This window comes from Harmonia axyridis, chromosome X, assembly GCF_914767665.1.
Source record: "Harmonia axyridis chromosome X, icHarAxyr1.1, whole genome shotgun sequence".
NCBI classification, from domain to species: Eukaryota; Metazoa; Arthropoda; class Insecta; order Coleoptera; family Coccinellidae; genus Harmonia; species Harmonia axyridis.
The window spans coordinates 2,229,749-2,247,389 of NC_059508.1; the positions used below are offsets into that span (position 1 = coordinate 2,229,749).

The 17,641-nt window shown below is 34.1% G+C and overlaps 1 protein-coding gene across 2 annotated transcripts in view; it reads right to left on the reverse strand.

The window, feature by feature from the left end:
• LOC123686013 (lachesin) overlaps positions 1 to 17,641 on the reverse strand; it is a 295,523-nt gene that overhangs the window by 277,036 nt on the left and 846 nt on the right. The gene's annotated exons all lie outside the window — the stretch shown is intronic.

Below are 17,641 nucleotides of genomic sequence, written 5' to 3' on the forward strand. Positions count from 1 at the left end.
AACCCTTTTGAAAATACGAGCACGCCACTGGATTCTACGTGAAAAAGTGCCTGTATAATGTTTTAATTTCAGAGCTCTTTCATCAGCATTAGCGGAGATATAAATGTTTTTCGATATCGCCATTTTTCCAATTTTCGCTTGTAACTCGAAAACAAAAGAAGGTGGCCAAAAATGAATACTACCCTTGTTAGTTTCTCAGAAAAAGAGATCGAGAAGTGGGTATCAGATTTTGTCTATCTCCTCTGGTTCAAAAGTTGTAGTGCTAAAACATCGAAATTTGCCCACCCTGTACAGTTTGAGTTTTGACTTTTGGAAGGATGAAAGGGTTATTTTAATTTTTTTTTTCTAGAAGGATTATTTTACAAATACAAACTGAATTTCAACCTAGTCCGATCAGTTTTTGAATGGAAAAAAATTTTTTTTTTCGATATTCAGCTTGAATGTTTGGTTCTTCATCTAAATGCAAAATGTCTCCATCGAATCCGTAATTATTGCAATTATCAGAAAAATTACATACCGGAACTTATCTATAGTGTAATTGTACTCACTTGACGAACTTGAACTTTTGTTGGTTATGTAAGTTATCGTATTTGTGACCAGACAGAATTGAAGTTGACTACGTTCGTGATGTCCGGCTGATTATTCGAGAAATACAGAAGTTGCTGCCTTCGGTAAAGCCCGAAAAATTAACGTTTCCGATTTTCTGTCCATCCTCAATTATTCAATTCGTGCTGGAAAATAGTTTCAACGAGAACTAGACTCGAATAATGATTGCTTTCTCAATAATTCCCAAGTCAATTTTCTACACTTACAACGTCCTATTTCTCGCATTCGAAGTACCCAGCAGAAAGTAATTATTCCAGTCGAAATGAATTTAATACAACATCCCCATAGCACTACTTTTTCGTTTCGAATTTTGCCTCAAGGAAATTAAATTTCTTCTGTGCGTCAGATCTTTTGATGTCGCAGAAAAATGCCCTCAGACTGTGGCACATTTCAATCTTCAGAATTTTTTTCTGACCAACTGAATCCAGAGAATGCGTTACGTGTTCATCATTATCACAATAGAAAGAAGTGATTGTAGATGTCGCCCGAGGAATTATTTTGCACAAACCATTGCTTCATAACGTTCATTCATATCTCAGAAATGTCATTAAAATGAAAAATAGCTGGCAGATATTTATGGGGGACAATTTTTCTATTTCTTCCTCCCTCAATTCATTTCGCGACAAATGAATCGTCGTTTCTTTGACAAGGCCTTGGATCAAATCATACCTACAAAGGAGAAAAAGACGTTTTCATTAGAGTTCTGGTCAAGAACTGAAATTCAGATGTTCACTCTGTAGGAAATGAGAGATGTCAGGGAGTTTCATAAGGTAGAAGCACACATTTTTCATATTGAGTTATGTTATTTTCTCCATAAAATTCGGTAGATAAAACTCCTCTCCACGAAATTCTTTCATATGACGAACTTGTCTAAGTTGCAAAGTCCTATAAAAAGTTATTTATCTTTGACATTCCGATGATGGTTTCGGATCACACTCTTTCTAATTATCTTAACACCACAAGAAATTCCAACGGTTTCTATATTCTATTTCACCTGAACATTCTAATAACTTGACTTTGGTGATTAAATTCACGTTACGAATTTTTCAATAGGGATATTATAATTTGAATTGGTTACAATGACATTATTTTTTGATAATTCTTATGTCGTTCAATCATGGAAAGTTATACGCTCCAACATTTGGGTTTACATCCTTATAAAATTCAAGAACTGAAACCATAAGACCACTATAAATGTCGTTTATTTTCTGATTTGGCACTTATAAAATTTCGTTCAATGATGAAACTTATTTTTTGTTAATGGTGCTGAAAACAAACAGAATTGCAAAATTCGGAGGGATGAGAATCCACAAGAAACTGTTGAGGCACCATTGCTTAGAGATAAAGTCACTGAGTCGAAGAGTAACAGTCAATGGAGAAGGATACAAGACAATGTTAAATGTATTTTTTCCTCCTGTTGTTGAGAATAATCTGGAGGATATGAGGATTCAGCCACCTTAACAATCGATTCATTGAAAAGTATATTTGGTGATAAAATTATCTCAAGGAATGGTCCAGTTGATTATCCTACCAGGGGGTGTTATTTAGTTAGAGTGATTTCCTTCTTTGGGGATATGGTGGGTCTCAAGTTTATGCAAAATTATGTTATTTTCAAGACATAATGGTATTATGTAAACTTTCGAATGAAATAATTGTGTCTGAATAATTTATACATATTTTTTTATTTTAAATTCTATCATCGCTATTGGAAACCCTATTATTAATAAACGGATCAAGAAACTCTCAAAAGGACTTGTCCTCCCAAATTTTCCAATATAATTTTCATCAACCTATTGCAGTAATGGAATCTTTGGGTTTATGTGCAGGCTTTTCGTGGAAAATCAATAAAATAAGCAGCTTTTGGACTTCTGAACAGAGCATTTCTCTATTTCATGTGATCTTCGTTGTGTTTTTTCAAGCCGATTTCAATATATTCCATAAATAACTGGAGTCTTCAGCATTGTTATCATTTTGGTGGCAGTTCCTGAAGGTAATAAAAAAGCGGAAATAAAATATAAGAAATGAAACGTTAAGATTTTCCCGCTGGAAAAGGGATATTTAATGCCTTTTTATCTTTCGGATGGCGTTCTTGGTTTGCTTTCGATGAGTTTTCCCACAGAAATCGTGTTATCACATATAAAATTCTGATTAATTCGTTTCACGAGCTTTTTTGAAGTCCAAAATGGGTAATATTCAACTAAAAATCTCTTTTCATTCAACCATAATTTTCATAGCTGGAAAAGCCATTCAAAACGTTCGAATTTTACATCTCCATATGAAATTCCTTTACATGGATTTCACATTAAAAGACGATTTATATGTCAAAATGAATTAGATACTTATTGAGAATGGTCGAATTTCCACTATAATCAACTATTTCAACTAATTTAAGAATCCGTTGAAATTAGGAATATCTATTTTCCTTAATCAATCACCAAATATCAATCAAGTATATCGTTCTCTATTCTTTCCCTGAAATTCTGATATTGCATGATTTCTTGCAAGTTTTTCGAAGAAGTGAGTCATTTGAAACTTCAACACTACACTTCGACACAGAAGAATATTAATCAAGTTTTTCTGAGCTGATAACCCTATGGAGTTGGTATCAAACTGTTTCAGTAATTCCAAAGAATATCGAAAACATCAGAAGACAAGATCGTCATTTTCAAAATATGTGGATACGCAGTAATAATTATCAAAAAAACAGCAAATTAAAAAAAATGGATTTCATCTGAAATAGAAAATGTTGAACAGAAAGTGTTGTCCTAAAATGGTTAATGTCTAAGCTTCCATGCTTTCATTTGTCGATTTTGATCCTCTTTCGTTTCCTCAAGAAAAAAATTGTTATTATATTGACAGTTGAAATTTCATGTCAGTGACCATAAAGTTCTATATTCAGAAAAATAAATTAAATATTTCTAAGCAAACATTTAGCTAAATTTCCTTGAAAAAATTACATGACTACGAATTCTAATAAAATTGCAAAGCTCCTGTCTTCAAGTCAGTGATTTTCTTGTTTTTATTGTCCTCACCATGAAGAAGTCGAGATATTCGGTCAGAAATGAGCGACTTGGAACATAGGTTACGTTCAGAACGAGCGAGGATCAGGATTTCATTTCTTGCTTCGTGATTTCGACTCACAGTTCATTTAGTGGGAATAACAGCAGAAGTTGATTCACTAGGAAATCGGTTGATACCTTTACTTTTGTATAGAAATTTTGCTGATTCGGATATAACTTTTCAGACAAACCCCTCGCGAAATGAATATTCCGTTTGGCATATCGAATCTCCCAGCTTTCTCCGTTCTTACAAACGTGAATCCATTATTCATGATGATACCGTTATTATATGAATGGACACAGGCCGGTTACAAAGTGAATAATAACACAAACCCCCTGACTTTGAAGGAAACGGTTCGATCGGATCTTTTAATCGAAAAATTCCGTTTTTAAATAATAACTGAGTTATTAGATATACATAATTTGAAGGGTATCGAGTTTGTTGCAAATTGGCGAATGCGCTGTCTGAAATTACTATGTACCTACATAGAGTGTTTTGTTCCATTGATTAAGTCTATACCTTTCCAATTTCAAATTGAGACTCAACAAAATCAAATGGGGAATTAACAAATTCAAATTGGGTATTAACAAATTCAAATTGAAAATAGCCAAATTCAAATTGGGAGTAAACACATTGAAATGGGGAATAATAAATTTCAAATTGGGTCGACATTTATTGCTATTTAATTTGATTTTTTCTAAGGAATTCAAGCATATTAGTATGTCACAAGGAAGTGGCGAAGGAATCTATACCAAAGTTTAATTCGAAAATTTTTCCATATCAAAATGGAAGATCGGCAATATTTTCAAAATTACATTGCCCCTATCGATCACAATGATCTGTGTTTTACAAAAAGAAATTGTTTCTTTTTCATTATAGCATTCTTGAAACAGTATTTCAAATTTCGAATCGTAATGATTCTTTATAAGTCGAATATTTCTGATGTCCCTAAATATATCTATTCGCTTATTTCCTCTGTTGAACTACGATTGGAAGCCTCAATTAGAATTATCAAATTCCTTGTGAGATGTCAACAAAAGGACAGTGATGGCTCATCAGTGCTCGTTCAATCAGAAATTTGCATAGAGGGTTCGAAACACTTACTCTTAACAAACAACTATTTTCCTCTAAAGTGGCCGCAAATGAGTCGAAATCGATACTCTACAAATAAAGGTAGGGTTCCTCAGTAATCGACCAACTGATTTGAAGTTTGTGTATTCAAATCTTATTGAGCATTTCGATTCGTGAGAAAGTGAGAAACTTTTGATAAACAACAATATTCAGGAGTTATTTGAATTTTTGTTATGATTTGTTTTGTGTATGTTTTTATAGAATTTGAAAAACTCAAATTGTTATAATATTAAGTTGTAGACTATTCTGTAAAGGTTGACAGGAAGACATCGCTTTGCGATATGCTCGCCTTTTGCACTTTTTCAACAAACTATTGTTCAACCTTTTTTGCAATAAAGAGTTCTAATAATAATGATAATAATCAGGTGCGATGTATCCAGAAACTGAAGGATTTCTGTTAGCCATCTAAGATCGAGTGATCTCAACGAGAAATTATATCGTAAAGGATCGAACTATAACTGACATCGATGCCGTCATGGGTGTCCAACGAATGAAACAATCCAACATGTCATAGGAGAATGTAAAATGTTCTCAGTAAAAGAATATAAAGAGAGACACGATGCAGTAGGAAAAATACTACACCAAGAAATGGCAACCAATTTAAAACTTATTCATTCTGAAAAATACCATACTACAAGTACCAACCGGAAACCATCCTGGAAAACGAACGCTATAAACTGTACTGGGATCGTACAGTTTTGACTGATAAAACAGTTCCTCACATCAGGCCAGATATACCAGATTTGCACATGTCGTTCGAGTGAGAACAGTCGTCTGCTTGTGCTCTTCATTTGTTTTTATTTTCTAAGATATCCTCAAAATAGTAATAGTAATTCATTGATATTTGTGAGGTCGAATTTAAGAGTGTTTTTTTTGGTGAAATATTTGTAATCATTTTGGTTCAAATGGCTAAACCAGCTGCAAATATTAAAGAGTTGAACGTTCGCATTGACAAATTGTCAGAAGAATTCAAAAAGGGAATTGATGGTTTCAAGGATGAATTTTTGAAATCACAATCTACTGCTATAACGTTCACTAACACGGATGTGAGTCCCTTGGATCTCCTGAAGAAATTTGAAAATAGGATCAATGATGCTATTAATGAGATCAAGGTTGACATAGATTCACTCAAAAATAATGTCAACACGGTGAAGAAAAAGCAACAGAATTTGGAGATGAAACATAATATAAATTTACTACTTGTACATGGAATTTCTGAATCGGAAAAGGATTTAGTTGAAAGTGTGGTTAAAATTTGTAATAATAAAATTGAGGTACAGGTGAAAAAGGACGATTTAAATCAGTGTTATCGAGTAGGGAAGAAAAAACTAGATTCTGATAAGCCTAGACCGGTTGCAGTACAGTTTCTTAGAAGATGGAATCGCGATGCTGTATTTGTAAACAAACGTAAACTAAAAGGAACTAAATTACTTGTAACTGAATTCTTGTCGTTGGAAAATTTGATTTTGTTCAAACAGGCTAGAAAAATATATGGAAAATCTGTTTGGACACATAATGGTATAGTTTATCGTGATGTGAAAGGTCAAAAGACGGTTATAAACTGTGAACAGGAACTGAAAAATGTTTCGGTTTTGTTGAGTTAACTCTTTTCATTTCCATTGTTGTTAATAATTCATTAAAGGGGAATATTGGAATTACTAATTTATAAATTTAATTTTTGATTATTATTTGTATTGTTTGAGGATCATGATTGGCAAACGTAAGTTGAACCATTTCTCAAATTTTGAATATATTTAATGATCAAGTGTGAATTTTGTTGAGCACTATGACTGCTAATAGATTTGTGCATAAGTCGGTGATTTTTTGTATTTTACTTGCCTGCCCTTTGAGCCTCGCTGCCTCATTGGTTTATTTTTGTTTTGTTTTGGGTTAAAATATATATCTTATTTTTTTTCTTCTATTTTCATTATTGAAATAACGAGCACTCGTATATAGAGAATAGAACCTCTATTTTTTCTCGCAGCATGTAGTAATTAATATATATATATATATTTATTTTTTTTCACTGCTCGCATTTTTTTTCTTTTCTATATTTATTTGTTTACTTAACTATTTATCAATTTTATTATTTCTGTAGAAATGAAATTTGCACATCTAAATGCCAGATCTGTTTTAACTAGTTTAAGTGAGATATCAACGCTTATTTTGACTCATGACTTTGATGTCTTAACTTTGACTGAAACTTGGCTCTCTTCTGGCCTTAATAGTGATATTCTGCATATACCAGGTTATGTCTTCGTGAGAAAGGATAGAGAGGGAAGGGGAGGTGGAGTTGCGGCTTATATAAGGCAAACATTTAAACATCAAATAATTTCAATTGGACAGCAGGTGAGTGGAGATACTGAGTATCTAATTATAGAGTTAAAAGTTGGGTCTCGCAGGATGGTTATTGCTACCTTTTATCGTCCTCCTCATTTTAATTTGAGTAGTTTTGTGAATGACGTTGACATCATATTTGATAGTATTTCACCAGCTGCGGACGAGATATTGTGTCTCGGTGATATGAATGTTGATTTTTTGGGACCAGAAGGTCCTTTGACGACTTGCCTGGGTTCTTATGGCTTGAGGCAGTTTTTGAATGAACCAACAAGAATAACTCGGTCTACTTCAAGCTTAATTGATCCGATATTTTTCACTAGAGAGGATTTGGTCACTGAGGTTGGTACAGTGGATACATCTGATATTTCTGATCACCGGTTGGTTTACGTTAAATTGAATTTGAAATGTGTAAAAATGAAGCCTAAATTTATAAAATACCGTGACTTTCGTGGTTTTGATCTCATAGATTTTCGTAGAACTCTGGAAAATCTTCCTTGGCATCGTTTGATAGCTGAGGATGATATTGATAAGAAGATCGAAATTTTTAATTGCTTAATTCTAGGAATTTTTGATAAACATGCACCACTTATTGAGAGAAGAGTTACTAAACCTCCGGCACCATGGCTGACATATAATCTCAAATTATTAATGAAGCAGAGAGACACAGCGCTTCAAAAGTTCAAAAGAACACGTTCGTCAGGTGATTGGGAACTATACAAACAAATTCGTAATTGCACAGTTTCTATGATTAGGATTGAGAAAAAAAAATATTTTGAATTGATAAGCGCTCAGCACAATCCCTCAAAATCTTGGAAAGCTTTACGTGATCTCAAAGTATGTTCATTGAATGTCATTAATTTACCAACATCTCTTTCTGATCCGGATGCTATAGGAAACCATTTTTCATCTCTTTCAAATGCTAATAATAATTATTGTGCTTCAAAGATTCAATTCTATAATGAACACTCACACTCCTCTAATACCTATAGCTTCTCTCTTACTACAGTTGAACAGATTGAAAGTATCTTGAATGGGATGCGAAGTAACGCCGTTGGAGTTGATGAAATTTCACTGCAGATGATTCAATATTGTGGAACATTTATTGTTAAATATATTGTTCATATCATAAATGTGTGCATTGAATCTTGCTATTTTCCTCATTTGTGGAAGGTTTCCCTGGGTAAACCCATTCCGAAGGTAAGGAACCCCTCGTCTTTTTCTGATCTAAGAATTATCAGTATACTGCCATTCTTATCGAAGATTTTTGAGAAAGTACTTCATAATCAAATGATACATCATCTGAGATCAAGTAATATATTACCAGACTCACAATGTGGTTTTAGAAAAAACTATAGCACTGCTACTGCACTTGCTGCTGTGACCGGTGATATCATGGAGGCCTATGATGAGGGGTTGTCCAGTATCCTCGTGCTGCTGGACTACTCAAAGGCTTTTGATACAATCAACCATGAATTGTTGATTGCTAAAATGAAATATTACGGCTTTGATCTTACGTCGTTGCAATTGATCAGATCTTACTTAAGTAACAGAACTCAGTATATATCCAGCAATAATACTTTGTCATCTCCGACTAAAATTCTTGCTGGTGTACCCCAAGGTTCAGTGCTTGGACCATTGTTATTTATAACTTATACTGCTGACATAATGAGATCTATAACCCATTGCAAATTACTAGCTTACGCAGATGACTTCCAACTATATTATCATTTTCCTAAAGAATCATATGAAGAGGCTTCTCGTGTAATCAACAATATTTTACATCTTGTGCAAGAACTATCTACCGTACATAATTTAGTCCTCAATCCAGAGAAGTCAAAGGTAATGTGTTTTGCCAACAAATATACTGCTAGTTTCCTCAAATCAAATATGTGTATTGAATTGAATAATCATCGCTTGGAATTCACTGATGTCGCTAAAAATTTGGGTTTAATAATGGATACTGATTTACGCTTTTCAGAACATCTAAAGACTTTACTCATGAGGGCATATTCAAACTTGAGACTTATATACCCCAACCGGCATATACTTGATATGAAGACCAAGAGAACTCTTTGTGAATCTCTTGTCTTATCCCAGTTCACATATTGTGATTTTATCTATGGGCCGTGTTTGACTAAGATTAATCGCGATAGAATACAAAGAGTGCAGAAGTCGTGTTTCAGGTTGATTCATGGTGTAAAGAAGTATGATCCTATTAGTTATAAAATCAGGGAGGATGAGAGCCTTTTTATGGAATCGAGGAGAAATTATCACCTAGGTACTTTCACTCATAAGCTTCTTTGTAATGCCGGGGCTCCACCTTTCCTCAGGAAGAGATTCGTTCGTCATAGTAACGTTCATTCGAGAGTTACAAGATTTCAGGATAAATTTGTAGTGCCGAGACATAAAACGGCTTTATTTCAGAGAAGTTTCATCTTTCAGTCAATAACATTTTACAACTCCCTACCGAATGAGTTCAAATTGTTGAATATCAATAAGTTCAAGTATAAAGTTAAAAAGTATTTGTTGTGTGAACAATAATTGATGTATATTATTTCAAGGGTGTGTATGGTTGTAATCTTCATGCTGTGGATTTCGGGTGCTCATTGGGTATACATTTCATATTTTGTTTTATATGTAGATATATATTGCTGACTTGTTAATTATTATGTACTTGTTGGATGCTAGCTCATTGCCGGTTTGGGGAGGGTTGAGTTTGAATAGCAGTCTGCTAGACTTCGCCTTCCGCTGCTAGGTGATGGGTTCATGTATTTCTCTATTTTCTTTTGTGGAATAAAGACGTCATTTATTTATTTATTATTCATTTATTTATATACTGCTAGTCGATAAACATCAAGAGACAGCAATACTCATCGACGTAGCAATACCAAATAACAACAACATGCGCCAAAAAGAGGTCGAAAAAAATTTCAAAATATAGGGACCTCGAATTTCAGATAAAGCGTCAGTGGGGATTGATATCAACGAAAACTATTCCAATTATCATCTCAACAACTGGAATAGTGCCCAAAAATCTCAAGAGGAATATCAAGCAACTGGGACTTAGTGAGTAGGTATATATGTAATATAATGCAAAAAGCTGTTCTTTTAGGTACTGCAAGGACAGTGAGAAAATTTCTAGGAAGCGAAGGACTGGTCCAAAGATCACGTGTAAGAGGACCGGAAGTTCGACGAGAATCAGGGGGACCACAAGGACCGGACACGACCGAGCTCTGCCCTTCTGATATTTTAAATATCTGGGATTGAGTGAATGTTCCTCTTAGCGGGGAGTGAGAAGCCGACGGCGAGGAGAAATCCTACGGGTATAGGCAAAAGTCGGGGATAATATTCCAAAATATATCTGAACCTTACTATTGCTGTGAAATCTAGATTCGTAGGTTTTATATTCACCTTCAATGCTTAATGAAGATCAATTTTTCTATGCATTGAAGATTCGAATGAATTCTCGATATAGGGATGTAAGTTCAATGAACATTGTACCTAAATATACCTGTTAGCTCTTTCATTATAGCGCCGCACTAAAAATGACCATTTTCTAAAGATCATTCACAGCATCGTTATATTAAAAATTCAATTTTCGTAATAAAAAAACACGAGATATTTCATAAAAATCACGAGCTTAATAAAACAGAAATGACGAACCGTGGTTTGAAATCTGCGCAATTTCGGAAAATTAACCTAAGTTTATCATACGCAACCTTTTTTTTTCTCATATCATACAAGACGTGATTATTGCTGTCAGTAACGTGGAACAGTTAATGAATTTGAGGGCTCTCTTCCCTTCAGTGTCTCAGGGTTACGTAAACAAAGTATCGGGGAGGCTCTTTGTCAATATTAATATCCAGCTCCAAACGAGATGTGTACATTTTTCTTAATTTCATGATCAATAACCAAATATTTGACTTATCGTCAACTCTCGAATGTAGCATATAACGGATTCATTTTTATACCGATATGTTTGATGGATTTGAAACTTTTGGTATCGTTCGGAGGTTGGAAATTCCAACTTTTTCAGCTCACGCTTTAGGTAACGGAGTACAAAAAAAATTGAATTCAAAAACTGTCTAAGAAGGATATCAGGTGAAATTTGATGTCAACCTCTGAAACAATATTATGCTGATCTTACTCGATTTACGCATATTATTAGGTGTAGTGAAAAGAAATCCATTATTTTTCCAATAGATGGCTTTAGTTATCTGTATCTAGCGTTGTATAAGTTCGATCGAGTTCCACTAAATGACGTTAGAAATATGTGATTTCGTACTACAAAAAATTTTGTGATAGTTTTGTGATTAGTCGACTCAGTTTAGTCTGAGTGAGTCCTAAAGATGGAAACTAGCAAAGAGAAAATACGCTATATTTTACAGTTTTTCTTCGATAAAGGCAAAAATGTGAGCCAGGCGGCTGAAAATATAAATAGTGTATATGTTCATGATACTGTAACATTTCAAATACGTGCAATTTTGATTCCATCGATTCCGTTCCGATAATTTCGATGTCAAAGATGCACCACGCACTGAAAGACCAATTGCGACAATCGACAATTGGACATTGTCGAGTCCGACAGTCATATAGCACTTTTTCGATTGCCCAAGAGCTAAAGATTGCAAAAAAAACCATTTGGAACCATTTGCATAGTGCAAAACAACTTCATGGACCGAACTTCCATCTGCGAATCGCAACAAAATGAACCCATTTTTGAAACGGTTGGTAACTGGTGATGAAAATCACTTACGACAACATCAAGCGAAAACGGTCGTTGTCGAAACGCGGTGAACCGGTGGAAATGGTGGCCAAGCTAGAAAAGACGACCAGGAAGGTTTTGCTGTGTGTTTGTTGGGATTTGCAGGGAATTTCTACTATGAGCTGTTCCCCTACAGTACAACTGTTAACACGGAACTGTACTGTCAAGAATTGAACAGTCATCAGGACAACGCCAGGCCACACAAATCGATATTGACTCGCCAGAAGCTCCGAGAGCTTGGTTTGGAGGTTCTTATGCATCCACTTTATAATCTGGGCATGGCACCAAGTGCTTACCATCTGTTTTTGTTCATGGTAACCAATTTTGCTGGTAAAAATTCGGTTCGACAGAGGCTTGTGAAAATTGGCTGCATCATTTTTTTTGCCGATAGGGACGAGAGCTTCTATGAAAGAGACATATGGATATTACCATCAAAGTCACAACAAGTTATCGAGCAAAACGGTGCATATTTGACTCAAATCGAACTATGGTTATTAAAGCCTTGTTTTTCATATAAAAATAATTGGATTTCTTTTGAATACACCTTATATTTCAATAGTACAGTTACTCCATAAATGATTCAGTCATGTATTTGAATTTAATTAATTCAAAATAAATGAAGTCACATTAAAATATGATATAAGTAACCATAAAAATAACTTGCAATATGTGTAAGAAGAACCGAACAACCTTTTTGGAGGAACTGATATTCCGTTATCGAGATTCTATTATACTGATTCTCTGTCCTGTGACTAATGTATATGAATTTATTCTACCAGCCTAGTAGAAGGGTCTGAATTGTTTCAAGAAAACAAAATCGACTCAATTTCAAAGCAAGGACGCATATAACTTCAATCCCGCTTTTCCCACGAGTAAATGTTTGGAAAAATGGATCTCACTTGGAAATGAAATATTTTGTGTATCTACGTAGAAGGGAGACGGAATATTTCAGATTCCGTGGGATTGTTACCTCCTGTTTCCGCTACCATTGTCAAGTGTTACCCAGAATTATGCTCACCTGAACGTGCAATAAGAGTATAATGGGCTTTTAGCCATTCCAATTGAATAATGTATTTTCTGCGGTGTTGAATCTGAAACGGAATTTTTTTCGACTACTTGAAATTTCAGATGATGGCGTGGACAAGATTTTGGGATCTACTAAAATGGTGACGGTATGTGCTTATTCAGATCTGCCTTCGAAATCGAAAATAGTCATTTGATATATGTAGTGGTCGATGGAAAAAATCCGTGATTTTTTTTGATGCCGAAACTGTAAAAATCTTTTCGGTGAATATGCGATAACAGGTGGAAATCTAGTGATGAGAATTGATAGGAGCTATATTACTTTAATCCAAAAAGTACAATCAATAATAGATAGTTAACAGGGGTCTATTCCAAATTAGGCAAATTATATTTTTTATCAAACATTTTAATAACACTTCCTGAAAATGTTGTATGTTTCAAAATGTGGTTTGCTCTCCTACATTTATTGCCATGATTGATTTTTACGTGGGTCATTACTCAAGTCCAAGAATTTGCGTATAGATGACACTGCCAGTGGCACTATTTATTTCATTAGTACCATACTTCAAAGGTTGGGTATCAGCATAGAATTAATTCCTCTGTTAATTCTGGTTCGAGATATTGAAATGATATTGAGTAATGCCTAATTCGTTGTTGTTTTAAAAATGGTGAAGAACGAGTTTCGTGTATGGCCAATGCTGTTTGTCACAAAATCATGATCAATTTTAACGAATTTCGCTTCGAACTGCTTGAACACTCAGCTAATTTTCCAGAACTGGCTCCAGGTAAATATTTTTGGCTCTAATGAAAAAGTGATTGCTGAGATTGATTTCTATTTCGAAATCAAGGGTAAATTTGTCTAGATAAGAGGTATTGAAACGTTAGAGAAGCGGTGGAGTACATAAATCACTCTTGAAGATAGCTGTGTTCACGAATAATGTCGAATTTCCAAGAAAAAATTTATTTTCACTGTTCAGACACAGAACTCATTGAGAGAAATATTATGATCCTAGTAAAAAGAGATGTCTCGCCTACAAGCAGTTTATCACAATCCAAACATCCTAGCTCGAGTATGACCTATTTCAATTCATCCAAAATTTCTGTAAACGTATTTTGGTAAATTTGTTCAGTTTTGTTCACACTTCAATTTCCTAAGCTGTGATAAATTTTGAAATTTCCTGATAAAACTATTGCAAGTGCGATCAAAGTTACAAAATGTTTTAAAATAATAGAGGAGCTGCCCAATTTTGACACAACCTCTCTTCTCCGGTGAGCACTGTCAGAAATGTATTATATTTCTGACAGTGCTCTCCGGAGAAGAGAATGTTAGGGTATAGTCAGGGCCGGCGTTAGGGGTGAAACATTGAAGCGACTGTTTCATGCGCATCTTTTCAAAGGGCGACAATTTAGTCCAGTTTGTGGCCGGCCTTCCATATTTCTCGAAAAATATAGTCTTGATACTTAAAAACAACATGAGGTTGGTCCGCTTTGCTACGTTTATCAACATTCCCTGCAAGAAAAATCTCCAAACCGTCTTTACTAAGCCGCCTGTTCAATAAATAACACACGACAACCCAACCAATAAAAGCAGCATTGCCTATTACCCTAATTGAATGAGGGATGGAATGTATTTCACAAAGACGAAAAACAACACTTCGAATTACGTGGAAGTTGTTCACACATTCAACATATGGAAAATTCCTACGATTCTGCATTTGAAACTAGTTACTGATAAAGGCTAAACGTTTTCGGCGAAACATATAATAATAATAATAATAAAGGTCTTTATTCAATTAATTTCATGAAAAATAATAACAAAACTCTTACAACTATAGAAATAATTGAAATGGCGAGATCCAGCACACTGCATTGAGCGTACTGTTCAATCTAACCCTCAATTTAATCCCATTTCGTTTTCGAAGCTTTGCATTCATAACGCAGTGTCTTGTGATTTGTGAATGTGAGAATCAGATATATTACTTACGCATTGTTCATCGGCGTCGAAGAAATCCACGAATTTATTGAAGGTAAAAATGTCCGAAAAAAAAGAAACCCAGAAAAAACGACTTCAGAAAGAAAAGATTAGCGATTCTTTTTCAGCAGGGGCGCCAAAAACTTCTCTGCCTCAGGCGCCAAAAATTGCTCGCGCCGGCCCTGGGTATTGTCGTACTTTGTAAGAGACTTCAAGAGATCCGATGGTAAAGATAGCTCGATAGTTGGATGATGTTTTCCAATTTATTTATTAACTTCCTGAAAGTGGCAAATCTTGTTACGAAACGGTGTTAAACACAAAGATTCTCAATCTCAAGAGAACTCAAAACATTTCATCATCCTTAAATCAAATATTTAAAGCGAAATAACTTTCACGGATTGAATTTTATTGCACCCTCAACCCGAATCTAAAAGTTCCCTACTCTCGAATCGAATTTTTTTTTTGTGGGAGAAAAAAATTATTGGTCTTTGATTCTATTCGGTTAGCATTTATGGATTTTTCTCCTCCTGTGTAACTCTCGATCTAAGAGATAAGCTCTTCTTAACTCTCCCCGTATCCGGCCTTAACGGTTGGAGAAATCTTAAGTGTTCGACGAAACACCCTCTTCTCAAAGGCTTCAAGCAACTTTCATCGGTAATTTATCAAAAGATACTAAAGAGGTTGTGTTTAACGTCAATGATACAGTTGAGATTCATGAATTCGCGAATAAAAAGGTTCTTTCTTATATCGGACAAAATATACGGCCGAAGGCTTGGTCAGTCAATCGCTTTGAAGAAGCATAATCTTTTTGAAGCCGCTTTCGATTGGATGGTTGAACGGTATAAACTTTTTCATTTAATATATTTCGTGACTGTTTGTTAGTTTTAGTGATAAAATGAAGGGTGTTCGAATAAGAGGTTTCATTTTGATATTGAAAAAATTGATTATATTTCAAGAGAAATGTTCTTTTCATTGCCATTAACGATTAAAAACGATATCAGCCACCACAGCTAAAGTTGCAGCACTATATCATCCTTTTCATGAAATTTTACATGACCAATTCGCACATTTGCGGCTTTGTGCTCTCGATAACTTCACGAATTTCATCTTCAAGGACTTGAATCGATTGTGGAGCATTGGCATAGACCTTATCTTATACATGCACTGAAAGAAGAAAGTCTAAAGGTGTTGAATCACAAGATCTCTTTAAAAAATGTTTTTGATTGAATCAATAATGAAAACAAATGTCATACTATAACTAAATTCTACTTATTTACTTGGTGTTAGAATTTCCTGAATATTTTCATCGAAAGTAGGAAGGGAAAGAATAAAATAGAGATAAATGGACAATCTCCAAATACTGCACATTCCATATTTCTCATCGGACATGTAGATCCAGACTCCAATGTAATCTATCCTTACAAATCGATTTCGTCCCTTGCTGAAAGGAATAATTCATTTCAATCGAGAGAAAAAACGTTGGAAGTCCCTAGTGATCCCACATTTCACTGTCACTTACTAATATAATCGATGAAATCTTAAATGAAAAGCGTTTCAAACACGAATCCTTGAGATAACGCAAATTGAATTATTCCTTTAATGGGTCTACCTTCCATTGGATGGATGAGGAAAAAAATAGATGAAAAACGACAAGGGATTTATGCTTTCGAAGAGAGCTTATGGTCCTACAAAGGATAAAAATTCAAGCAGATCTCCTAAAGACAAATAATAACATTTGAATATGAAAAATTATAAGATTTTACTGTCTAACAAGATGGTACCTACTAGGAATTAATTATATTTAGGGGTCTATTTCGAAGGAATTGTATTTTTTTGGAGTCCAGTTAGTGCAACTGCCAACTACTCCCAAAGGGAATTTGTATATTCATGTGTTTTCAATGGCTACAAATATATAAGGAAAAATGTTCATATTATTGGAGCATATTTTATGCTTTATTTTTCATTTCCCAGTATTTTTCTAACTTTTATGGTCTTTTTTATTCAAAAAAACATTTAGTTCCTATTAGACATCTCCAAAACCTTCCTTATTCAAAAAAAAAGTCACTTTTCCTCAGATTATTACAGTTAGAAGTTTTTTATGCAAACTTCATTAATTTTTTTGTTATATCAAATGTTATATGTACAACCGTTTTTCATGTCTTGTTAGTTTCCATTTTTGAGTGAGAATCTAATTGCATTTTTCTGATTTCCAATGGAAAAATTCAATTTTGAATATTTCATCATTAATACAGAAAACAATAGGAATCTACCTTGAATAATAATGAGGTAAAAAAAAAAGTTTTGAGTCAATTTCTTCAGATAATATTTTCGAAGGTGAGAGTTAATTTGAAAAGCATGCTTTTTTCAACAATGTCATATTTTGTAAAAAGTTAATAACATAGCGGAAATGAAAGAAATTTTCAGTAATTGAAAGCTGATCAGCAATTGCCAGGTTTCATTATTCTTCAAACCAAATTTCATAATCATTTCGGCCAAAATAATTATTAAAAATTTTTTTTATATACTATTTTGTTAGTTTCACTATTTTTTCTTTCCATTGACTATTAATTGTTTCCTATCGTTTTTTAATGATTTGTTAAATAAATTCGATTTGATTTGTTCTGCTATTACATTCTCATTTCTTTAATTCGAAAAAAATTTTTTCAACAAACTAACACGTGAGAAAAAAACTGAAAAGTACGGTTACGTTATCGAAAAGTCGCCGGAACTCTTCAGAAGCAGAG